The 26,177-nt window shown below is 37.9% G+C and overlaps 1 long non-coding RNA gene across 2 annotated transcripts in view; it reads left to right on the forward strand.

The window, feature by feature from the left end:
• Nucleotides 1-26,177, forward strand: part of LOC105087774 (uncharacterized) — a 697,491-nt gene that overhangs the window by 162,581 nt on the left and 508,733 nt on the right. For both annotated transcript variants that reach the window (XR_004138757.2, XR_837041.3), the window contains exon 2: nucleotides 16,387-16,431. This is a non-coding gene — a long non-coding RNA (uncharacterized LOC105087774). The remainder of the gene's footprint in view (nucleotides 1-16,386; nucleotides 16,432-26,177) is intronic.

Consider the following 26,177-nt stretch of genomic DNA (forward strand, 5'->3'; position numbering starts at 1 on the left):
GGCTCCAGTGTATTGAATCTATGTTGATATTATAAAAAAAATAAAGAGAAACTTCAATTAAATACAGTTCAGAGACCAGAAAGGAGAGCTCTCACACCTGATGATGAGAGCAGAGCCCAACAGGAAGAAGAAAGAGCCCTCTTCCCTGGCAAGGACTCAGCCAATCTAGAGCCATGGACTCTTTGTCTACCATAGCCCTCTCAACTTCCTTTTCCTCTCTGTAGAGGCTTTCTCCTTCCCCTGCCCTGTGGACTTGTATGTGACTTACCATGTTTGCAGACCCTGAACTGCAATTCTCTGCTGATCCCAAATAATCACATCTTTGCTGGAGAAACATCTGGCAGTCTGCTTGTCGTAGGCCAACAATATGGTTTTGGGAGTCATTCCTGGAAACAGTCTAGAGCCCATTCCATTCAATTTTGTAAGCTTTTAGCCTGCTTATAATTGCTGGAGTATTTTGTTGTTGTTTTGGTTTTGGGTTTTTTTTGGTTTTGGTTTTTTTTTTTTTTTTTTTTTTTTTTGCTTCCTTCAACAGATCCTGGACTGATTCAAATAAAAAAGACCTTTTACAAACTGTTCCCAGTCTCACTTTCCTGCCTGATTTCTTCTAATTGTTGTGTCTTTCTTTCTTTGTCTTAAACAGTATTTGCTCTAAACTACTATCATTTCTTAAACATTCCAAGGAATGTGTATCTACTCTATTCCCTCTGAATAACATTTACTCTTTATTTATGTAAGGAACTTCTATTCCCTTTTCTAGGTTTACAAATAAAGACTTCCTAGATCTTTCAGGTCAATTAACTACTCTCTTAACTAGATTTCAGCAGCAACTCCTACATAGATTTTCCATAGACTAGAACTGATCTATCTGTGTTCTGATTATTTATTTAAATTCTGGCTCATCAGACTCTGAGCTCTAAGAAAGTGGGAAGAGGTTCCCACCCCTCTGTGCATTACATGCTATGTTTTACATCTGGACAGTTCTAGTTAATTTTTGTTGTTTTAAAAAGCCTATTTCCTATCACAGATCCTCTTGGAGTCTTTGTCATTAAATCTAGCTACAACGATGTTATTTCTCTTGTAATGACTCAAACTGCAAAGCTGCTGAATTTTACAGCTGGAAAGAAACTAAGATGTCCTTTGGTTCAAACTAATTTTTTTGCAGAGACATTTCAAAGCCATGTAGGTTGACAGTAGATCTTAAGTGTTATTATTTCCGAAGTAATTCCCAGAATGCTGCCTCACATCCAGTGTCTTAAAGTCTAGTTCATTATTTCATGTGAATTGTATTAATATTAGCTAATAGTTGATAATGCTAATAAAGCACTGTTTTTATATGGTTTATACCTGTTAACTTATTTAATCCTGGCAAAAACGCTAGAGTTTGTTGGTAGACTAACTTGCAATCCCTTCAAACACAGTAACCATTTTATTTAATCATTTATTTTTCAACAAAAATTGGGCACCTGTGATATCCCAGGCAGGCACTATGTGCCAGAGAATATAATACCAGCGAGACAGGGTCCCAGCCCTCATGAAGCTTAATTCTAGATGGGGGGAGAAAAGTGGACATGTAGGCAAAATAATGTCAGATTTGATCAGTGCTATGACACTGACAATAATGAGCAATGCTTTAGGCAGTATAGTCAAGGATGGCTAACTTGTGACAGCTAGGGGAGATGACAGCCAGAGTTTTGGTGGAAACTCTTTCCTTTCTTAGAGGAAAGAACACTTTCTCTGTTGTAATTACAGTCAGGAAAGAAAAGGAGGAATTAAATACAGGTAGATTTGTTGGTTTAATTGTAGGAAAGTTAAAAATTCCGTATTAATGGCTGTCAGCCAATGCAGAATTGAAGGTAAGTGAATATACAGAGCAGTGTGTGAGGTCAGGAGACAAAAAAGGTGCCTCTTTAACCTTTGTCAAATGTCTGTTCACTTTTTGCTGTTATAAGTGCCTCACTTACATGCTGTGTATCAGAATCTCATATCTAAATCTTCATTCCACTTAATTCTGAGCACATTTTGGCAAACAATAAAGAAAGTACAATCACAAGAGCTGCTAATAACATTTTTGTTACTCAGATTTAACAACCATTAAACTGGTTGGCATTGTGCTATGAAGAGAGATGGGTGGTCTTTGATGGATGTTTATACCTATACAAATAACTCGATTCTGACTGTCCAAAACCGAAAGCTTTTTCAAGGCTTTGTACATTTATAGAAAAGCACAGCTTTTGTTTGCTGTGATTTAATAGCTTTAGCAAACATGTAGCCAAGATGGTTTTTGAATGGAAGATGACCCTTGAAGCTAAGTCACCTTAGTCAGCATATCAGAAGGGAAATAACTAACTATGTGTGGGCACTGTAGGACAACTGTTGTTATTTTGTGCTCTGGAGATATAATGCACTAGGGACACAATACTCCTTGATTTAAGTTTGGATAAAGATAACCACTTCTCTCTTCTGGTTACCTCCAAAGATAGTCTTATAACACATGCCCAGACACTTGCCTAACTCTAGCCACTGATATATAGTAAAAGATTAGCTCTTTTAATAATTGCCATAAAAACAGAAGAAAAAGCTTGGCATATTCTAAGAGCAATTAAAGATCTATACAATGTCCTCTGAAAATGAAGAGAAAGGAGTGACTCATTTCATCAATATTACATTGCACCATTCCTGTACTGTTCTATATGCTGTGAAACTTATTTTGTAATCGACTTGCTTCCACTAGTAGCATTATTTGCTATTACTATTTGCATTCCAGGTAAAGATGAGAAAAACATCATAAAATACTACACCTTTTCCGGGGTGGTGGTGGTCATTGCCTTATCCACATTGAACTTTTTATTAACACAAAATGTGTTAAAATGAATTTTTAATACATTGCCTTCTGAACTTTTTCATCATCCTCCCTCTTTATTTAGAAAATGAAAAATTTTAAATTAAAAATATACGTAGTAATCAGTTTACCTTAAAAACTATATACAGTAATCACTTTAAATTAAAAACTGTATATAGTAATCAGTTCATATGACCAATAATTACAATTGTATTCAGTTTACAAAGTACTTTCATAACCCCATTTTAAAAACAGGAAAATTCAGGGAGGAAACTGGCCAAGATCACTTAACTGAAAAAGATTATTTTTTCTTTTTAAATTTTTTTTTGGGGGGGGGAGGTGGTTGGGTTTACTCGTTTACTTATTTTTAGAGGAGGTACTGGGGATTGAACCCAGGAACTTGTGTGTGCTTACCATATGCTCTACCTCTTAAGCTATACTCTCTCCCCTGAAAAGGATTCTTAATACAGATTGCCTAAATCCTAGTTCTGTGTTTAACCCATACAATCTTTCTCCTTTTATAACTTCTATAAAATTAGACAAGTCTGGTACTTAATTTTTATATCAGATAATTCATCTATTAAGATCATAAAAAGAAAACTGATTCTGAAATTTTCAGTGTATGTTAGTTTCTATGTAAAATTAAAAATAAAAATAAAACTTTATCATTAAGAAATGAGAATTTTCTTGCCAATAAATTTATGCTGTTGCATATTTGTTTGCTCCCATGAAAGAGGACAGTAAATATAAATGATGATAGCATTAGACTGCATTTGATCAGATTATAAAACATACCACTCCTTAGGACCATGTTAAGTAAACATGGAGAAATTTTGCAGACACTGTCAGAATCTGTTATTCCCTCCTTTGCATAACTTTTTCTTGATTGCTTTATTCTTATATTTTATATTATAGTAATTTATGTACAAAACTTACTTAATAGATTTTAAGTCACTTTGGGACCTAGACAGAAAGGCGCAAGCCAGCCTAAATTCTAAATCAAATGACTAAAATGAATTAGGGTTAGATGTGCTACAGTTGGCTTACAGTTTTTGTTCTTGGGGAAACACAGGAGTTGACACCTAAACAATGTATGCTTATCCATTTCGTCATTCAGCAGATACTTACAGAGTTCTTAGTACATGCCAGGGACTGTGCCAGGTGCTTGATACATGTCAATGAACAATAGAGATATGGTGTCTGCCCCTATGAGCCTCAGAGGGATACTCAGCCAATAAACAAGTACACATACACTACAAAATGTGCCCTTTAGACAGAAAGATTTCTGTGAGATGAATTAATCTATGAATACATCTGTGAATTAATACACCATGTTCAAGTGTTTGGTCTAGGAATTCAGTCTGGAATTTCACCACATGCAGGCCATCCATGAACACAGCCCTAAACTCTTCTGGCCACATTTAAGCTTCTCTTATTTTGTAGCATCTGAGAAAAACTGATATTTGGAAATAATTATAGCAATTCAAGCAATAACCAAACACATAAAATAGTAGAAGCATTCTCCCCAAATCTAGTCAAAATTTAGTCTTTTAAAAATATGGTCAATTAGATAATAAAATTAATATTTTAAGTCAAGCAAAACTGTTGATAGAGGTTTCTCAAAAATAAGACCAATTCATCTTGGGTAAAATTTCAAGTAGCTAAATTATTACTCATTTTTTTTAATTTAAAATTTTAACTTATTAAGTTATTTATCTGTTGTTATTTTTTCCTTTGTATCTTCTCAGTTCCTTCTTTGAAAATAAGTGTGATGATTAAATTTACATGTCAACTTGACAACGCCATAAGGTTTGATCGAACATTATTCAGACAAAGATTATTCTAATGTGTCTGTGAGGGTATTTCTGGATGAGATTAACATTTGAATCAGTAGACCTAGTAAAGCAGATTGCCCTCCCAAATATGGGTGGCTATCACTCAATTAAGTGAATACCTGAACAGAGCAAAAAGGCTGAGTAAGGAGGAAATTTTGCTTGACTGCATGAGATGGAAGATTAGTCTTTTCTGGTCTCTGGACTTGGACTGAAACTGAAACATTGGCTCTCCTTAGTTTTTGACTGAAACTTATACCATTGGCTTTCCAAATGTGTACCAGCTAGACTCAAAGGATAGGCTATCAAATGGGGAGAATGTCATGTGCAAAAAGAAGAGAATTATAAGAGAATGGGATATTGCAACTGAAAAAATGTGAGAAGTCTGACTGTTCAGGAAGGCAAACAAAGTATGAAGAGCCTTTGGATTCCATATGGTTAGTCAGTATTGCAAAACTCATTTGTTCATGGCAATATTTTTTAAAAATCGTAACATATTGGAGGAAAACCAACATATGGGATAATACGTTTGTTTAGATTATAGTAGACGGCAAATAAAAATGTTCTTTAGGACTAATTAGATACTCTGAGAAATAATAAATATTTGAATCACATGCTTTAAATACAATAAAACCTAAATATCACAACAATTTTTGTATTATTAAGATATATAATATAAGCAGCTATAACTAAATAGGCCGTGCAGTATATGACAATTAATGAGACACAGCTGCCCCTGCCATCAGTGCACAGATTTCATGAATAAAATGATCTCCTATGCAATTGCCTAATGTTCAGTATTCTGGAAAGCTGTTAGCTAAAATCAACTGTAGCATGATAATAGCTTTCTAACATATATATACTTTACATATCAGAAATGGAAATATTGTTAATACCAATCTTTTTATTAGAAGTTATATTACCATCTCACAAAGCAAATCATCCTTGGGAAATGTTACCATGGGCAATTGGGAACTTTAATTAGGGGGAGTGATATTATCAAACTTTTATTTTAAAGGGTTCAATGCTGTAATTGTGTTTAGAAAGAAAAGAGGCAGATGATACAATCCTTGGGAATTATTTAGAAAATAGTTGGGAAAATCCAAGAAAATCAGGACGAGTACCTGGATTATGTTGCTTGTGGAAATAAGGATAGGAAATTAGAGAGAGAGTAACAACTTAGAATAAACCTGACTTAATAACCAGTTGTATCTGATAGTAAGAGAAGGAAAGGAACCAAGAAAACCTTACCCCCAGATTTCTGTTTTAGAAGATGGACTGTGTCATGTTGCCATGTTTCTTTGCTGATAGTGACGTTTTGAATTTTGGGAGGGTGAGTAGGGAAAGGAAGATACACACAATTGACTAATATATGATTACATAGAGTCTGGGAAGCATATGGCATGTCTGGCAAGCAGTAAATGCTCAGTAAATGTTCACTGAATTTACGAGTATTTTGTTTAGTGCCCAGAGAGGGAGTTGAGTTAGAACTATAGGTTTTGAAATTATGGACGCTCGATGGTAGCTGAAGTCATGAGGATAAGTGAGTGAGAATATGAAAAGTGATATATACCTTGTTTTGAATCCATAGGATGCCTCCTGTGGTTGGCAATTTAAAGTAAGACCTTGAACAGAAGAGTTTTGGTGGAGTGAGTTCCATACTATTCCTAGTCACCTTCCCATGACTTACTTGCCCTCTAGAAGCCCCAGATCCCCTTCTTTTTTGTCTAGCCTCTTCTCCACACCCCACACTTTGTCTAGCCTTCCACTCTACCCTTTGGGATAATACATTAAACCCCCAATTCTGGTTGCCTTCCTGAGTCTCATTTCTTTGTGAGCTCCTGTTTATATGTATGTAATTAAAACTTTTGCTAATCTGTCTTTTGTCATTTTAATTCACAGGCCCTCATCATTTTAATTCACAGGCCCTCAGGCACTGAACCTAGGAGGGAAGAGGAAAAAATTTTTTTCCCCCCTCTGGAAACTGTTAAGACGAATCTCATTTATCTATTAACTACATTTTGATAATGTTGTTATTGTTACTATATTATTGTTACTCATTTTTATTTGTGGTGAATTGTCTACATTTTGTTGAAGATATGTTATTAAGCTCTTGCAAACCCTTTGAAGGTGATATAATTATTTTTTGGTAACATTTTAAAATTTGTCAAATTTCTGTGTTAAATATTTTAAATATATTTTACTTTAAACATAGGAAATGTGACCTACAAATACAATGTCAACCAGAAGATAACTAAAATCTTAGTAAGTTTTCTCTTTAGCATTGGCTATATTGTTTGATGGCATTTTTAGCTTTCTCTCCAATTGGCTTGGCCTAATAGATTCTTAAAAGTGTTTTTAGATTTGTTTCTTCTCAGCAAAAGCCTAGTTGAACCAATTGCTTCTTCTGTTGCCTTCTTATAGCCTGAAATATATCAATAAAAGCATTAGGTTGGCAGGAGTCTGTTGAGTACCCTGGTATTAGTGTAGGGGAGGAAAAATAATTTTCTCTCTACCCTTCTGAGCTCTTGATTGAGGACCTTCACCCCTTAAACATAAAATAGATTAACATGAGAAAAATAAATAGAAGTTTATTAACATGCATGCCTCACATAGGAGATACCCAGGGAACCAGTGTCTTTCAGAGATGGCCCAAGTCACCACCTAAAATACCATCATCAGCTAAAAGACAAAAAAATCTGGGTGGTAGTAGAGGCTAGTTTTGGGAAATTACCAGATAAAGCACAGTAAACAGGGATAAGATTTGTTATGCAGATTTAAGTCCCTGCCTTCTCCATAGATGAGGTCCTTGTGATTCAGAGTTATCCTTCTTTTCCTGCTACAGAGGCAGACACAAATGGAGAGTTCCCTTAAAAATGTAAGTGTTCCTTACGAAAGGGTGGCTTTGACTCTGTTTTCAGAAATGCTCTGGTGTCTGCAGTTTGTTGAAATATTCAGCTCAAAATAATCCTTATGCCAAAGAGGCATATTTTTGGGATGGCACATTCTGCTACCCTTCTTTAGTTTGGGAGGAAAAAGACCCCATAGTCAAACATTCTTCTACTCTCTGGTACCACTCGCATACTTTCCTCTTGGGATGGGGAAAGGAGAGTGATGTTTTGAATTAAGTTAAAAACAAATAAGCCAAAACACACCTCCTTAGGAAAAACAGATTAAGTTGACAAGTTACAGCTGTTGTATGTACTAATCAAATAGTACTAGAAATGAGCACAGCATAATGTTTAGATTAAACTGAATAGGCACAGTGAGGTTGCATAAAAGTGCCAAGTCAGCAAACAAAGAGTGGCTCAGAATTTGGCGACTACAAAGAAAGAATTGGAAAACACTTGTGTCTGTCTAGTGTTTGTTATGGCTGACTTACTGTAGTTGGTGAGTGTGTGTGCGTACATGTGCATACGTTTTAATGTGTAGTTTTAATTCTGGATGGCAATATACTTTTAAAAATAAGTTTGATAACTGACAGTCCTATATGATTCAGTTCTCTGGAGTTCACAGTTTAATATGTTTTTTTAAATAATCCAGGTATATTAATTTGGTTATAATTAGCATTGAGGAAAACAATAGCAAACAGAATTAAGTCAAATATTTTCCCCCTTCGGAGACTGAAACAATTGTGCAACTTGTGGGATAACCAGCAAAAGATTAGAACAATTACTCTCTGTCATTGGAAGGTCTGTATATACCTGTGGTTAGAAGAGGTCAGGTTTCCCAGAGGGAAGTCATTTGTCCCCTTCCACACAAACCGGTCTATCAGCAAGTGATGGAGGTTCTGTGAAATTAAGTACAATTTCAATAAATTGGTACAACCTGAAATCAATATCTGACCATGAGCAATCAACAGTTCAAAGGCCTGGAGCAAGACTGAAGCTATTCAGAAACCAAATCACTCAAGTGAAGAAGAGGAAAAAGAAAAATAAACTTTCTGTGGATTGTACATGCACAGCTGAGAGTTTCATAGTTTTAAGGATTCTCCTTTGTTAAAATAAATATTCTCACTATATTGAAGGATTTGGGGTGAATAGTTCAGACAGGAGCCTCACTCTTCCTATAGCATGCTTGTGCCAACTCAAGTGCCCAAGTGGCCAGATGTGACTGCAGGTGGTTCCATGTATCTCCACGGCAGCACTTGCAGGCACAGGCCGGTGATTGGACTAATGGCCTTGGCATGATGTCATCTTATCTAACTGGGTGTTCTTGTCCTGCTGTGAAAAGCAGTAAGACCTGCCCTATTATTTCACTTGTTGGGGTATCTTCCCATGAATCCAAAATAGGAGTTGTCTGTTCTCATCAACTTTTATTTCCTAAATAAATATCTAATTTATTTATCAAAGCCAAGTTAAGTTGACATATATATATATATATATATATATATATATATATATATGATTATATTTTTATTTTTCAGATTTAAAAACTATATGATGTTCGGATAATTTTAATATTACTTAAGATTTATTAAAATTAAAATTAAAAATTAGAAATTTTACTGATCCTAGATACCAAAATGTCTTTTATAACATGAAATAATTTTAGAGAAAATAACCATTATATCACTATTGTTAGAAATGTCTAAAAATACTAATTTTTACATCAGTTTCTAAAAAAAAAAATAGGATTTGGAAAAGCACTGACATTTTCAAATTAGTGACTAAATTTTTCACATAAAATACTTTTTATAATACAATCAAGAATTCACACAAAAATGTTAGAGAAAAAAATTTTTTTCTCCCTTAGTGTATATATACACCCTTTCAGAATCCTATTGATTGTAAAACAATTACAATTAAAAATATTGTGCCTGTATGCTTATTTGATATTAAAAAAAATGTAACGCAAATTGATTCATTGCCTGAATTTCCAAAGGATGTCATTGACTAAATAATGATTAATATTGAAATATCTCTGTTTTTTTACTTATGAGTACATTATCTGTGGGAGACCATATTCTAGTGACAGATTGGTAATTTGTTTTTACAGCTTGGTTTTTAGTGACACGTTCTAAAGAGTTAAAGTACTTTTATAATCAGAGTACCTCATTATTAAGAAGATTATTTTAACTACTTTCATCCACTTATTCTATTTTTATGAATCTTCATACTTGGGCTTATAGCAATTATGGACATTTCTAGTTGTTATAATGCTTCTCCTGGATTTTGCTAGCACCAGGAAATCACCTATATTCTATGAAAACAGCTGGACACTTTTGACACAGCTTTTGAACACTCCTCGTCTCTCCTCATTTTTAGTGGAATGTTTTTCCTTTCCTGAAAATGATTAGGACTTGATTGTGCACAGCATCCTTACTGCTGAACGTGTCCTTAGCATTTTGTGTAATTACAAGTGCATGAATGTATACAAAAAATTATTTCTTTATAAACACCACATGTGTGAAGCTTGTACCTTGTGCTTTTGTTCTGTGTCTGTCTGATTAAAATATATAAATGCCATCCCAGTCAGCTTTGGAAAGTTTCAAAGATACTTCATAAGATCAAAATTTTAGTAGTTGCTTTCTCAAAAAAAAAAGATAAAAAGTCTCCCTTTTGCTCGCCCTGTGTATGAAGAAAATGTCATTATAAAAACTTCATTAATATGTAAATTGCAGCATTTTGATTAGCACTTGCAGACCCCTTTTGTTAAGAAAAAAGACGGAAGGAGCTAACCAGATTGCAATCATTTACATAATAAAAACTCAGTGGTGGCAATGCCACCAAGTAGAGAACTTAAAGAAAGCAAGAATGACTTTTTAAAACAGCTTAATAAAGTATTGGAATCACAAAGTACAAAAGGAGAGAAAATATTTTTCTGTTAACTGACAAACTCTATTTTAGGGGAAAATAACAGGTACTACAGATTATATTAAGATGATAGGAATGAACATGTAGCCAACAATGTCAACACATACATATTTTTTCAATTTAGAAGTCAATGTTTCTATCACTGCTGTTTGGGGACTTAAATGTAACATACAGGTATCTACTTATGAACGTAGTTTTGATAAAGAGAGGGTAACCTGAGAGGAGACTTCAGTTTGTTCTAGATATTGCTAACTCATGTTCATTTAAGTGATTGAAAACTATATTTCAGTTTGATGTGAAACATTTAAAACCATTAACTTTTTTAAAAACAGTAGAACAATAAAGATATTTGATCATTCAATTTGTAGCATGTATGTTTTGATACTTTGTAACCCCGGGGGTATTTTATGATTAGGTCATCTAAACAGAAATCCAAATAAAAAATGAAAACAGTGTTCTGGGTGCTTTGTTAGAAAATAATTTTTCTTGGAAATATATAGATGGCACTGTAAGGTAGGAAAAAAATTCTTTCCCTCTACTCACCTTGGGTTCATTGTCTCAGTGTTACAGAAACGACAGGCCAGTCAAGAAACAAGCACCACTCGGAGGGTTGGAGTACTCAGATGTATTATGCCGGCGGGCTCAGAGGGGCTTCTGCTCTGAAGCCCTGAACACCTTCAAGATGTGCACATAAGGTTTTATAGGGTAAAGTACAAGCTTGGGGTATTTGGCCAGTAGGCATGGAACAGCTTTAGCATCATCATCATCACAAAAGTGGAGGCAGGGAGGCAGCAAATCAACATTCCAAAGCCAGATATGTATCTTTGAAAATCGAGCTGGCTAGCAAAAACACATAAACAGCAAACCAACACTAATTAACCTAGATTTACAAGTTAGTCTAGCAGAACTCAGATCAGTATTCCAATACTTAGACTTGTTAGCCCAGCCCAGCCTCTCCTTCACATTCCTAGACCTGTGAGTTATCTTGTTAGACCAGCCCAGCTTTTCCTTCACATCAGATCTTGCAAATTAGATGAACAAAGACATGTTAGCAAGAGAAAAACAGAAGTTTGTTAACATGTACATCTCAGACACACACGGGAGTGTTCAGTGTTGAGGAACTCGAAGTGGTGGTTAGAACTTGGGTTTATGTAACATCTTAATCAAAAAAATACATTTTTTTGAGTGGTGACAAGGTAAAGGGGAAAAAAACTGGCAAATTGTGGGAAGGCAAATATATGGAGATAAGGAAGATAAAGGCTACTTAGTAAACTTTGCTGTGTAGATTCTTCTGGTGCCACCTCTGGACTGGTAAGGAGCTAGAGTTAATCTCTAATGATTAACTTTTGTCCTTCCTGGTAAAGAAAAGAGAGGGAACCCCTTTACAAATGTATGTCCTCTATTTAGGCAAATAGGGAGAAGGGAGACAGCTTTTCTTATATCTGATTTTTCTCAGTTACCTTCAGCTCAAAATAATCCTTATCCCAAAAAGGCATATTTTAGGATGGCCCATTCTGCCACCCTACAACACAAATGGGACTAATGCATGGAATTTTCAAATTACTGCCTTTTTCCCGCCCCATGTTTTATTTGTTAAACACCTCTACATATTCATTTGTTGTACATCAAACAAAAATTCAAGACTGTGACTTATGTGAAAATATGACCCTAGGGATGTGAAATATAAAAATACTATTCAGAATTTTTAAAAGAATTTTCTTCATGGAGAAATCTGATAATGAAAACTGTGGGCAAGATAATAAAGTGAGCTGAGCAGAAGGATATGTTAACAAGAGACTGTCTACTAGTCGAGTCTAGCAAGGCAAAAAGCATACTTGGCAACAGCAATTTGTTTATGGCTCAAAGGAGTTCAAGAATTGCCTTTAACAGCTGATTGCTACCTAGAAGGGAGGTAATTCTGGTCTCAATGCTTTATCTTTTGTAATGTTCTTGTCTTTAGTGTCATAGCAATTAGGTTAGCACCAGAGAAACCTATTAATCATTTCTGTAACTGCTAAATTGCATAAGTGTGTCGATTTGGAATCTTGGGGTGAAAATAGAAGATTAATGAGCTGACCTCAGTTCAGTGTCATAATTCAAGAACTAAATATCTGGTGCCTGTCTTGTTACAGAATTGATAATATGGATTTTGTTCACTCTAAACTCTACCTTAATATCAAGTAGAAAATGGGGTGGGAGATTAGTTCAGAAGTAGGAAGATAAAAAAGAGATTAAAGAAATATTAAACCAAACAACACCCAATCAACATATTTTTTCATTGGTATAGACTAAAATTAATAATGGCTTAATGTGTTGTAGGAACTGCAAAAGTCTTCCCTTCCACATTCACTGCAGCGAATTTGATGAGTCTCCCAGGGAAGACTGGCCTCTGTATCTGCGACTTGACTGCTTTCATGTGGTACCTGCATGTCACTTGGATTCTGAGTCTTTATTAATCCTAGTCAGGTGCAGGCTACAGAGTCCAAAATCAACTTTGGTGGTTCAGCTCTCAGGAAGGTTTTAATAATTCTTTCACACCCTGGTCTCCCAGTGCTAATGACTAAGCCTGGCTTTGATACGTTTTATAGTGCCAAAAAATATCAACTCCTTAGTTAGGAAACTGTTAAACAGAAGGAGGAAAAGAAAATTTCTGACAGTAAGAAGACACTAGCCTAATTTATTATAGCTGGAATTGTTGAGATTTTTCTGACTGCATAGCTCTTCAAATGTATAGATATCTTTAAGAGTATATAGTTTGGAGGGATTTTTTTTGTTGCTGTTACAATTTTGTAGGTATTTTTTCTTCTACCTCAGCTGGCTTCTGTAAAAGAAATTCTATTATAATACAACCAAAGCAAATACTGGTGTAATGTCTAAGGATAACAACATCTTTTTATTTCCTTGAACCAAAAGGCTATTCTATTTCATTGGAAAAACAGTTCATATGAAGTAGTGCACCCATGGGGAACTTAATATAGATTAAAAAAATTTAAAAAAAAAGAAAAGAAAATCTGCAGAAAAATTTGTGGTTTAGTGAAACCCTCAGAACATTTACCAACATTTTTGACATTTTAACCATAACAAAACTTTAAAAAATCTTTTGTTTAGAGGAAATCACTCATAACATGGTTAAAAAAAAAAGACGGAGAAAAATAGCCTGCTGCCTCCAGCATTCTCAAATCTTTACATAAATCAAATGTTACTTGGCAATCAAGTGATAGAAAGGTAAAATATGAATATTAATATTTATTTACAAAATCTTTAAGGATACATAAAGTTGGATGTTCCCTTTGCACATTTCTATGTACTGAAAAGGGAGAGATCAGATTAATTAAAGTACTTGTAAAAGCTAACACTGGGTCAAAACAAAACAAGCAGAAAAAACCAAGAATAACTAAAAATCCTTCTTTTTCCTGAATAGTGAAATTGATCTGATTTTTATGTTTGTGACAGAATTAAATGGATATGTATTTCTGTTCAAAACTTTGGCTTGCATATTTAAGCACAAGTCATGACATTTATGATGATTAAATACAGAGTGAATATATAAGAAACAGTACTACCATTCTGCTCTACATCTTTGGTCAAAAATTATATATTCCTTTGGGAGCATGAGCTCTTGATATATTTGGAGAATTAAGAAACCAAGTTATGATTTTATGTCAATCTTTTGCAAAGTTCAAGCCACAAATTATTACATGCATCAAATAACAAGTAGTGTTTTCCATTTTAATATAGCTAGTAGGTAAGAGTTAAAATTTGAACCCAAGTTTCTCTGACTGCAGATTCTTACCTTAACTTGTGCATCTATACTGCCCAGCAGTGTGGCTCAGTGATGGTACCCCTTTTCTTTTATTAGCCTCCTTTTTGTTTGCAAGGTTTTAAATTTATGGAGCTTATGAGAATGAGTTATTTTGTAATATATTTGAAGTTTATTTGTAATTTGCAAGTATGTTTTTTTAGGTTAATTAAATTATTTGATAATTGTTTATTATAGATTGCTAGCTAATGATATGGTCATGAAATTTATCTTTGTTCTTTAAAGTATATCATCTCTGGCTCTGATAGAGTTTGTGAAGACTCGTTTGAGAAAATGGAATTCTTGAAAGTTATGCTGCAGATAATTGAGGAGACATTGAAATTTTCTAGCAAGGCAATAATAAAATGAAGGCCATATGTAAGAATATTCTAGTAACTTTGTATGAGGTGTATTGCTATAGAAAGACAGAAGTGTCAGGCAAGCTGGCACACTAATTCAGAACTCAAAGTCTGCATCCAGAATAATTCTCCTAAACCAATTACTCATCTAGAAAGCAAGTAATTTGTGCACACTTGAAAAAAATGAATCTTACCTTATTATTTAGTGATGACTGAATATCATAAAGGTCATATACATATATATATATACACACATAGTACATGTCTCCCTTTTTTGTGATTTCTCCGTTCTTAAAGGTAGATTATATCATTAGGGCTTCAGAAAATTGCTAAAGGAGGAGGATGAGGCAGTGCTCATTATGGGTTTATTAAAACATGGTTCCATCATTAAACACAAATACTTTGCAATTATTTTATTAAACTATGCTAGTTTCCATACCTGGGATGATTATACTCAGATAGTGAATGGTAACCAAAAAAATCACTGCAATATTCACATGAAGGCAAAAATCTAGCTTTCTTGATCTCAAAGAACATTCTATAGAAATGAAAAAACAAAGACCCCTGATTATTAGCCTTAGATATAGAAATGCACATTCCTCCACTCAGTTGAACTGTTTTGACCTGGGAAAGAAAAATAAGCTAGAATAACATGTTTAGAAAAACTGGAGTCAGCTAATCAATTTTCAGTAACTCTCTGATTTATATGTCTAATAACATGACTGGCAATTTATAGTCCCTATCACTAAATCTCAAAACACAATTTGCTGCAGCCATAAACAATTTGTTTAGTGTAAATGGCCTTTAATCCCATTGATGATTGATTAATCTATAAATCACAAAAAGAGCCACATGAGCCAGAAAAAAATAATGTCCTAGCTTTCTTATTTATTTTTAATTTTAAATTCTCTATTATTACCAATAAAAAATATGTATCTTCCAAACATTCAAGATAAGAATGTTAATTAATAAAATAGGAAAACTCTAGTAATTATTACCATTAAATCATTTTGAAACAAACTCAGCAAAACACACAGAGTTTTTGAGGGTTAGAAATACTTGAAGACAATTTAATTTCCTTGAAAATTTAATAGAATTGTGTTTGATTAGGTAGGCCATGAAAAAAAAACCTCATCTTATTCTCTAGAATCTTAAAGTTTCCTTGTCATTTTGGTAGGAGGTGATCAATTTAAAAATATTTCTGAGGAAAATAAAACACAAAGTAGGACATTTATTTAGAAATATGAAAGGTGGTCATTTATATATTTAGTGACAACATTTAATGATTTGTCAGTTTATTATATTTAAAGAGAGAAGGCAACTAAAAGTGCAGTGTGACTAAAAGGGAAAAAGAATATATTTGACTGTCTCTATTTCCTTCCATAGGGATGTAAAGCACATAGTCAAAACAAAATGTACATGGGGTTTTATTATGGTCTTGATGAATGAGCTTGTAGGTAAGGATGCTTATTGGAGGATTGACCATGACAAAATAAATTCATCAACTTTCTATACATATTGAAAATTCCATAATCTTGGCACTATCTTACTTAGAGTAATCTGCATAGATAATTTACCTTCCCTTCTTATACTCCAGTACAGAACTGGATCAAAGTTATTTCCAACTTTACTCAACTTAAGGAAAAAAAAAATTTGTGTGAAACATGACTTGCTCAATTTTTGTCAATTTCATTGTTCAACACCAGTGTTTACATTCATCTTTTTTCTCCCCATCAAGGTGGCCTCAAGTTAACGCTGGACTTTCAAGGATACTTAAAACCTGGTGAGTTTGGTTATCATACTTCTTCTTATGCTGAAAGCAAGTTGGAAAGAAATTTGATTTTGCTGCTTCCTGTTAGAATGTTTCAAAATAGTCTGATGTCAAATGGTAGAAATTGATTTTGATCGAGTTCTGGGCTCAGCTTGCCTTGGCATACTTTTACAGGGTTGTGTTCACTCTCATTCTAATCTTTCCGGTGAGCAGACTGCTAAGGCATTATTCATGCATGTCATAGGGAGTTGGTAGTTCCATTTAGTTATTTACTGGCTTGGTTGCTTTTTTGTTGAAGCCTGAATAAAGTGACAGGAATCTTTTTTATTCTAGATTGTTCTTGGCATAGCAAATGCAAAATATTCAGCTAAAATAAATACCCGTGAGAGTCATAAATGCCATTAAGGACTTGGATTTAAAGGGAATGCTTAAGTTAGACTTGAATAAAGAGAAAAAGAGGATTTCATTTTTACAATTGCTGAAGTTGGCAGATGTAATTATTTTCTCAGATGCATTCTCTTTACTATCTGTAGGTTGTCAGTGCAGGAGGGGGAAGAGGAGGGAAGGGTTTAGTCCCCTTCTCACCCCCCATCATCCACCCCCTGTATCTAAAACCTACACATCAGTGAGAGGGCATGGGCTCCACTGGGGACCTTGGGAAGCACACAGAGCTCTAGAGATTTCCATCTCTACCCTTCCCTCCTCTCCTCTCCTTTCTCTTCCTCATAGTTGGTAAAATACATTTTACTGGATAGTTGTTCACTGGTTTCTTTTCTCTTCATGTGCTTTTAAAAAAGAGAAACAGAATATTATTTTCCAGCAGGTGGTGACAGATTTTCAACAAGGCAATGTGCAAACTGACAAGATAGAAAAGTTTTTTTCTTTCTTTCTTTTCTTTTTGGCCTTCAGAATCAAGACTTTGAGCCTTTTGTGAATATATTAGGTTAGCTGGCAGAACACTGTATCAAGGACGCCAAACCCCTGTAAAGACCTAGTCTATAACCTCTAATCTTACAGACATGAACTCTATTATTTCCCATTAAAATTAGAGGTTACCAAATTGTAACAGATGTCCTTAATAGACACGTCTTTATTACTGGGGAACATTAGGTAAATGAAAATTGCACCCCGTATTTTAAGTTGCAGCTCATGAAAATACAAAGCTCTATGGCTGGATCTGGCATTTTAAGTCTAAATTATAGATGCCTTTATACAATTTGCATTAATTGATGCATCAGCAATTTTTCTAAATCACAGCAAGTATGAAATAGTGAAAATTAAAAAAAAAATTGAATCCTAGTTACTCTAAGCAAAGTACAATATTTGACATCCCCCAATTCATAGAGACTATACAGTGCACTTCAATAGCAAGAATATTTTAATTAAATGCTAGGAGAATAGGGCTGAGGGTGGAAATCTTCCAATAAACCTATAATGAAGACAAGCTGAGGGATGAATAACTTGATAATAAAAGAGCTTTATGACTATGTGTTATTACAGATGTCTGAGTATTTTAAAGTAGATTAAGATGATCTTTATGTATAGGACAGTTAAACTACAAACACACACAAAAAATGGACAAAAATAAGAGATTAAAAAAAAAAGTGCCAAAAGTGTCTTTGCTAAAGTCATTGAAATTAGATATCATGTCACCATGAAATTACTCCCCTTGACACACTTAATTAAATTTATAATATTCTATATTACTTGATAAAACTCCAGAATTGTAACTGAGCAGAACCCTATGGGGCCTACCCAGGACAGACCCCTCCCCCCATATCCTCTGCTTTAGCTCCTCTCTGAAGTACCCAGATAACAGTATCTGATGCACATTTCCTGAGTTGTTTTACAGATGCTAATGTGTAAGCAAGTGGAAGACCTTAACTACCTGATGACCATGAGCATATAGCACCACCCACCTTACTGGAACCTAAGGACTGATCATGTTAACCCCTGTGACACTGTCCTGTTACCTCATCATCAGCCAGTTAGAGAATTGTGCATGAGCCCTGTGAACCCTGCTCTCACCTGGCCTTTAAAAATGCTTTCCTGAAATCCACAGGGAAGTTTGGGTGTCTTGAGAGTTAGCTGTCCTGGACTCCTTACTTGGCACCCTGTAATAAATGCTGTACTTTCCTTCACCACAACCTGGTCAGCAGATTGACATTACTGTGCATGAGTGAGCAGACCCAAGTTTGGTTCATTAACAGTATCATGTTAGAAGTTGTAATTTCGCAGTTCAGTTTTCCTCTGTTTAACAAACTGCTTTAAAAAATAACTGAATGTAGAATTTATCATGGTGCCTCCTTATAGGTGGATATAACATTTAAAGAGATGAAAAGTATTTAGTGCCTATGAACAAGAAGAAATGATTTTTAAATACATATTTTTTCTCACATTTATAACTCTTTGTGAAAGGAAAGCTACTATATTTCTGCTATTTTTCTATTAGTAATAGTATTTCTATGATATTTAATATAACCAGAAAGACAGCATGTATAGATTTTTAAAAAGTTGCTTTCCCAATTCTAGAAGTGGCAATGGCAATTCTGGGTCAATCTGGAGAAAATGTGTGGACTACATATAAGTGGGAAAGTTTGACAGTAAAACCACGCAGTAAAAACCACAGAAGGGTTTCCAGTCCAGCATGTAAAGAATTTGGAAATTGTCACTCTGTTCTAACAACAAGTAAAAAGCTGACCAAACTGAAAAATCAACTCTTCTTGGATGTGTCAGAGAAGTGATATCACAGGGCAAACCACTGTCCCCGTAATTGGAAAGGCAGACAGGCAAGGACAGAGAATCACAACTTTCCAGAGGAGAAACTTCCATGAAAAGTGCCAGGGTAGGAAAACCTGAACTGTAATTGACAAATCATGGAGGCTCAGTGTAAACAAGTCTAGAGATAAAAACTCCAGGGGGAGCTTTGTCATCAGGGTAAAACTCACTTTTGTGAGATTTACCTCCAGGAGTCCTACCAGGTTCTCACAGTGGACAATAGAGAAAAATCCCCTTGTGCTTCCAGTAGGAGGAGGGGAAAAAGAACCATTTTGAAATATGTCAGAGCATTCTGTTCTTAACAAGGCGTGCACTCAAGAGAAACTATTTTATCAGAGCCTAAACTACTGGGATTCTGTCGGAAGCTAACTGACCTGAGGAAAGGGAAATACTCAACACCAGCTCTCCTGAGCAATCCTGTTCCACCCAAGGGAGGGGGAACTGAGATGCATGAGGCACAGGCTGTCTATAGCACTGAGGTGAGACCTAATCACAGGACTACAGAGCACTTCCCCTCCCCCACGCTTTACGACTACGTTACTACAGGTCAACTTACAGTAGTTCCTTTTACCCAGTGTATCATATCTGGTTGATATGAAAAATTTACAGGGCATATGAAAGGTAAAAAATACAGCTTGAAGAGGCAGAGAAAACATCAGAATCAGACTCAGATATGGCAGGGATGTTGGAGTTAACAGACCAGGGATTTAAAACAACTATAATAATTGCTAATGGCTCAAATGGATAAAGTAGACAACATACAAGAATAGATGAAAATGTAAGTAGAGACAAGGAAATTCTAAGAAAGAATGAAAAAGAAATACTACAGATAAAGAACCCTGTAACAGAAATTAAGAATGCCTTTGATAAACTCATTATTAGACTGACACAGCTGAGGAAAGATTCTCTGAGCTTCAATGTATGTCAATAGAAGCTTCCAGAAGAAAAGCATAGAGAAAAAAGACTGAAAAAAAAAACCAGAATATAATATCTCAGAACTGTAGGACAGATATAAAAGGGTAACATATACTGTGATGGATAATTTTATGGGTCAACTTGAGTGGATCATCAAGAGACCAGCTATTTGGCTTAACATTATTTCTGGATATGTCTATGAACATGTTCCTGGATGAAACTGGCATTTGAATCAGTAGACTGAATGAATCAGATTGCCCTCCGAGGGCCTGAACAGAACGAAATGTTGGTGGAAGGGAGAATTTCCTCTTTGTGCCTGACTGCTTGATCTGGGATGTAGTCCCTGGAATGAGAACTGAATCATCAGCTCCCCTGGTTCTTAGGTCTTCAGTCTCAGACTGAACTATACCATTGGCTTTCCTGGGTCTCCAGCTTATAGAGGGTAGATTGTGGAACTTCTCAGCCTCCATAATTGTGTGAGCCAATTTCTCAGAATAAATCTCTTTATCTATGTCTATATCTGTATGTATATATATGTATATATTTAAGAGTGCCTCTGTGTGTGTGTGTGTGTATGTATGTGTGTATATATATATATAAAATTTGATCTGTTTTTCTGAGGAATCTTGACTAATACATATGCACAATGGAAATACCAGAAGGAGAAGAAAGAGAAAAAAGAAGAGAAGAAATATTTGAAATAACATCCCTGGCTATACTTTTATACTTTTGTTTTTCAAATTCTCCTTTGAACCAGTCTTAATATCTTACTGGGTCCCTTGTTAATTAATGAGCTGAATAAAATTTTTGACACATTCATTTTATATTTGCATGAGAGTTACATTTTAAACTGTTTGAAAGATTTTTAAAGCATACTCAGTTTGGAAATGTAATTCCTGCCAAAACCTAGTATAATCTATGAAGCTCTGTTTGTTATGTCACAGTCCAAGGGTGAGTAAAGCTTTCCCTGTTATGTATAGGGAGCTGCAGCATCCATTTTTTCAAGTTCCTATTATAGGTAATAAACCAAAAGCGTAATGACAATAGCTAAGTTGTACTGAGTACTTACTGTGAACAGTCACATATTTTATATAATGTGTCTTATCGATCCTTTGCACAATCCTATGAGGTGGTGCTAATTTTAGTCCCATTTTAGAGATAATAACTGTAATTGATTATGATAATGGTGATGATGATGGCGATAGCAAATAACATTCTGAGGTCTTATTTAATTTCCACAACAATCTCATTAGGTTGATACAATTACTTTTCCAGTTAACAGATGAGACAACTGAAGCATAGAGAGAATGAGTAACTTGTCTCTGGTCAGGCAGATGTGTGGTTCTGGAACCCATTCCTAGTGTTACGGAAACGACAGGCCAGTCAAGAAACAAGCACCACTCGGAGGATTGGAGTACTCAGATGTATTACGCCGGCGGGCTCAGAGGGGCTTCTGCTCCGAAGCTCTGAGCACCTTCAAGATATGCACATGAGGTTTTATAGGGTAAAGTACAAGCTTGGGGTATTCGGCCAATAGGCATGGAACAGCTTTAGCAGCAGCATCATCACAAAAGTGGAGGCGGGGAGGCAGCAAACCAACATTCCAAAGCCAGATGTATCTTTGAAAATCCAGCTGGCTAGCAAAAAAACATAAACAGCAAACCAACACTAATTAACCTAGATTTACAAGTTAGTCCAGCAGAACTCAGATCAGTATTCCAATACTTAGACTTGTTAGCCCCGCCCAGCCTCTCCTTCACATTCCTAGACTTATGAGTTATCTTGTCAGACCAGCCCGGTTTTTCCTTCACATTCCCCCCTCTTGATGCTTTCACAGCTCTAGCTGGAGTAAGCATCATCACTTATCTGTTGCAGGGGCTCTTAATTGGAGGCTAACATCTGAAGTTCTATAGCCTCTATCCACTCACTGACAAAGCGGGTCAGGAAGTTTAGGACACAGGGCCGAAATAGCAGAACTGCAAAAATCAGGAGTAAGGGACCTATGAACGGTGCCAGCCAGGAGGTCCAGCCCCAGGGGCCTGTCCATGGGCTCTTATTTAAAATACGTTTTCTCTTTTACTTGGTCTTGTAACTCTTGAACCATCTCTCTGACAATTTCTGATTGACTGGCATAAAAACAGCACTCTTTGTTTTAGGAAGAGGCAAAGTCCCCCCTCTTTGGCCGTTAGTAAGGTACAGATCCCTCCTGTTTTGTAAGACCACCTCGGCCAGAGAGTCAATCTGATTTTGCAGAGTTCCCAGGGTTTCTGCTATTTGTTGGAGATCATGGCTGAATTCACCTGTAAGCTGAAAATACAGGTTGGTACATGGGCCATTTGTCACACGGTTCCATGCAGGTGCATTGTACAACCAAGTAGAGTGAGGGCATTAGCGTCAGTAACATCAGCCTTATGATTATCTTAGACATGATGCTGCAGTGATGGCACTAATTATAACAAGATATAAAATAGCTATCAGGATTCTATGGCCTATGTTCCAGTCAGGTGGGGCGGCGCTTGCTAGCCCCACTGCTAATACGCAGACTAGTATAGCAAACAAGGAAAGAGGCAAGGGAGCACAAAAGAAATACATTTAACAGCTGCGTTGAGCTTTCCTCAAGCTTCGGCTGTGCGTTGACTAGCCAGCTTCCGGGTGTGGCTAGAGCAGGGCTTGTCGATCCTTTTCTGGTCCCTCTTGATCTTGATCTTGAGCAGGTCTCCCAGGACACTCTCAATTTTCCAGGGACCCTCTGTCTGAGGTGAAGTTGCTCTCTTAACCCTGGAGTGGTGGATCCAAGGGATGACTCCTGCAACTTTAACAGCTGTAGGGGTAGTTAATACCACTAAATATGGTCCCTTACAGTGAATAACGGCATGTGTCACTCGATGGCCCCCTACTCGACAGGATTGTGTTTGGCAGAAATGGCGGGCAGTTGAGTCCCCAGTAGCCCCTATAATAGTCACCTTTTTCTTGGTCAGGGGGGCTACAGGTTGGGTCAAACCACAGAATACTCTGCTCCTGTGTCTACCATAAAAGTCATTGGTTGGCCCCCTATAAACATCTTGACCTTGGGCTCCCAGGGGCCCAGGGGCAGGGAGCCTGGTCTCTCCTATTCTGAGTCGACCACAGCCAGTCCGATGTGATTACTGGCTGGTGGCTCCAGCTGATAAGTAGGCCTTTTGAGGGGTGCTCTCTTTCCATCCTTTCTGTTTGGACACTCGTTCTTCCAGTGTCCTGTCTCCCAGCAGTATGCGCACTGGTCTCGGCCCAGGGGCATCCATGCTTGGGGTCCCCTCTTCCGGGGTGGTGCAGGGTTCTGGCTGAAGCTTGTTTTCCTCAGGGCTGCTGCAAGGAGTGCGGCTTTCTGCTTCATTCGCTGGTCTGCTTCTCGTTGGGCTTCCCGCTCTCGGTTTACAAAAACTTTGTTTGCAACTTCCAGCAGCTGTGTAGCATTCATCCCTGCAAATCCATCCAGTTTTTTTTTGAGTTTCTGGCGTATATCTGGGCATGATTGGGCTATGAAGGCAGCATTGACCATCAGCTGGTTTTCCTGGGCCTCAGGATCAAAAGGAGTGTAGACTCGGAATGCATCACATATTCTCTCATAGAAGTCAGTGGGGGTTCCGTCTGGCCTCTGGGTCACCGTGGTCGTTTTAGACATGTTATTTGGCTTCTTGGCTCCTGCTCTTAGCCCTTGTAGGATGGCCTCCTGGTACTCACACAGCGCTTCTCTTCCTTCTTGGGTGTTAAAGTCCCAGTCTGGTCTGGTGTCTGGGGCATGTGTCATGGCCCATCCCTCAACATCCATTGTGTCCCCAGGGGCTCGGCCCTGCGGCCATTTTCGTGCTTCAGTGAGAATGCTTCTCCTCCCCTCCGTATTGAAAAGAGTCAGAAGCAGACATCTTCACAGGTGGGCCGGTGAGAATGGAAGATAGACTCTATGAGGTCAATCATAGCCTGCGGCTTGGCAGCCTGATTACAGTCGTCATATACCACAAAGTAGAAATCATCGTGGGCTGGACAGAGACCACATATTTGCATGACTTTGCAACAGAGCCCGAAGGCTGTCCCACCATCGCTTTGGGACTGGGCAGGGGCTGGCGCTCCCCGACAGTTGCCATGGAGGCGGCGGCCGAGGTGGAGGCGGCGCCAGGGCTGCAGGGGCTGCTGCTGCTGCTATTTGCTGGGCGGCTTTTCAGAGTAGGAAGGAGTATGATGGCGCCAATTGAGAAGGGCTGTGGTGCTAAAGGGTTGGTAGCAGATTACGGGGTTCCTGGGCTGAACAGTCCTGTTTTCCCCAACTTGTTGTGGCCCTTGTGTCTCCCGCAGCGGCATTTGGAGGGCCGGTGGTGCTGGCTTCCTGGCTTGTGCTGAGCGGATTCTCCTTCCTACCGGCTCAGGCTGGGGGCTGGGCTCTGCCTCTGGGTCCTCAGAAGGGAGGTGTTGGTGCCCCGGGGGCATACGGAGGGGGTAGGCATATCTGTCTTCTGCGTCTCCCTGGAAAATAGGCTTTTTTCTGTCTGTCTTTTTGGCCTGGACTGGCTGGGCTGCTAGTATTTTGCATTGTCCAGGTCCATTTGAGCAGAACTGAATCCATGGGGGTAGAGTCTGGGCGATGTTCAGCCAGGAGTCAGTGTAAGGGAATTGATCTGGGTGGCCTGGGGTTCCACTGATTATTTGATAGACTGCTCACACTGTTGCTAGGTCCAGAGTTCCTCCTGAGGGCCACCCAACTCCAAAGGCCAGCCATTCAAGCTCACACAAAGTGCGGAGCCTGCCAGGGGTCATTCGAATTCCAGTCTCCTGAGAACCCCTTTTTGAAATTCTTAATCATGCAGTCTAGAGTGGTGGGTTTCGACTTAGAGCCTCCCACTTTTTTTAGATGTTTGGGAAGGTAGTCTTTATATCTTTTCTTTCTTCACTCCTCAAAACACCGAGTTCCCAGAGAGACTGCTCTCTTGCTGGGTCTATGAGTTGTTTGAAGGCTAATTTGGTCAGGGAGTCTGGGTTCCAGTCACAGCTGATGTCTCTGGAGCTCAAGGCCTCAAGCAGCTCCAGGGACTTTCTTCATTAAATCCTCTCTATATCCTGAACTAACGTATCAGGGGCGTGGGACTGACGGCAGATGGTAATACAAATGGACTAGAAAAGGGACCTCCAAGGCCAGGTAAGCCCGGTCCTGAAGGAATTCGTCTTCTAAACTCGAGTCCTGGGGGTCTGGGGCTAGGCAAAAGGGGCACTACTTGGGTCTGTTCTGTAGGGGAACACTAAGTCTCGGGTGTTCTGTGACAGAATCAGGTAGGAGACTTTTCAAAGAAATAGCATCCTAGCCTCCGAGGGCACAGGGGCGTTGACTCATTGGCTGTCTATGTCCTTTTCCCTCCCAGTGTAGCCACCCTGTGCCGGTGTCGCAGACAAGACAAGGGAGGGTTTTCGTTGTGCCCGCCTGGCTGCTCCCCTCGTGGGGACAAAGGTGCCTCTTAGCTTTGGCGGGTCAGTATAAGCCACTGACTCCGATCAGGACCCTGAGGGACCGATACCGCCCTGAGCCGTATGAGGTCACCACAGAAAGGCAGGTTGGGACTCACTCGAACTCTGTAGCAGAATGCTGTGGAGCTACAAACTCGAGCCTATCGCATGCTTCACAGGCCGCTCATTCACTCACACACACACACACACACACAGAGGTTAACAACATTCTTCCCACCAATACCAATATCCTGTTTCCTGTAGGAGGGGATCCGCCTCCTCTTCTGTCCACTGGGACAGGACCTGATACCTGACCTGATTTCCCCGTCTGAAATACCATCAGACGGAGAGCCTGTAGGAGGGGATCAGCCTCCTCTTCTGTCCAGTGGGACAGGACCTGATACCTCCTGGGGGTACCTACCTTGTCCGGACGGCCACCTGGTGAGTCTGTTCGTCCCTCCATGGAGTCTGGATCTGGTTGTAGCCCAGCCACCTGGGGGCCGAGTTGCCGTCAGGAAAGAGAACCCGAAATACCGTCGGGCGGCGCCACCTCTTTCGCTGCCGGAATCCCGTCCCCCGGTCGGCTGGAGCCACCA

The sequence above is a fragment of the Camelus dromedarius genome, chromosome 2 (genome assembly GCF_036321535.1).
Source record: "Camelus dromedarius isolate mCamDro1 chromosome 2, mCamDro1.pat, whole genome shotgun sequence".
NCBI classification, from domain to species: domain Eukaryota; kingdom Metazoa; phylum Chordata; class Mammalia; order Artiodactyla; family Camelidae; genus Camelus; species Camelus dromedarius.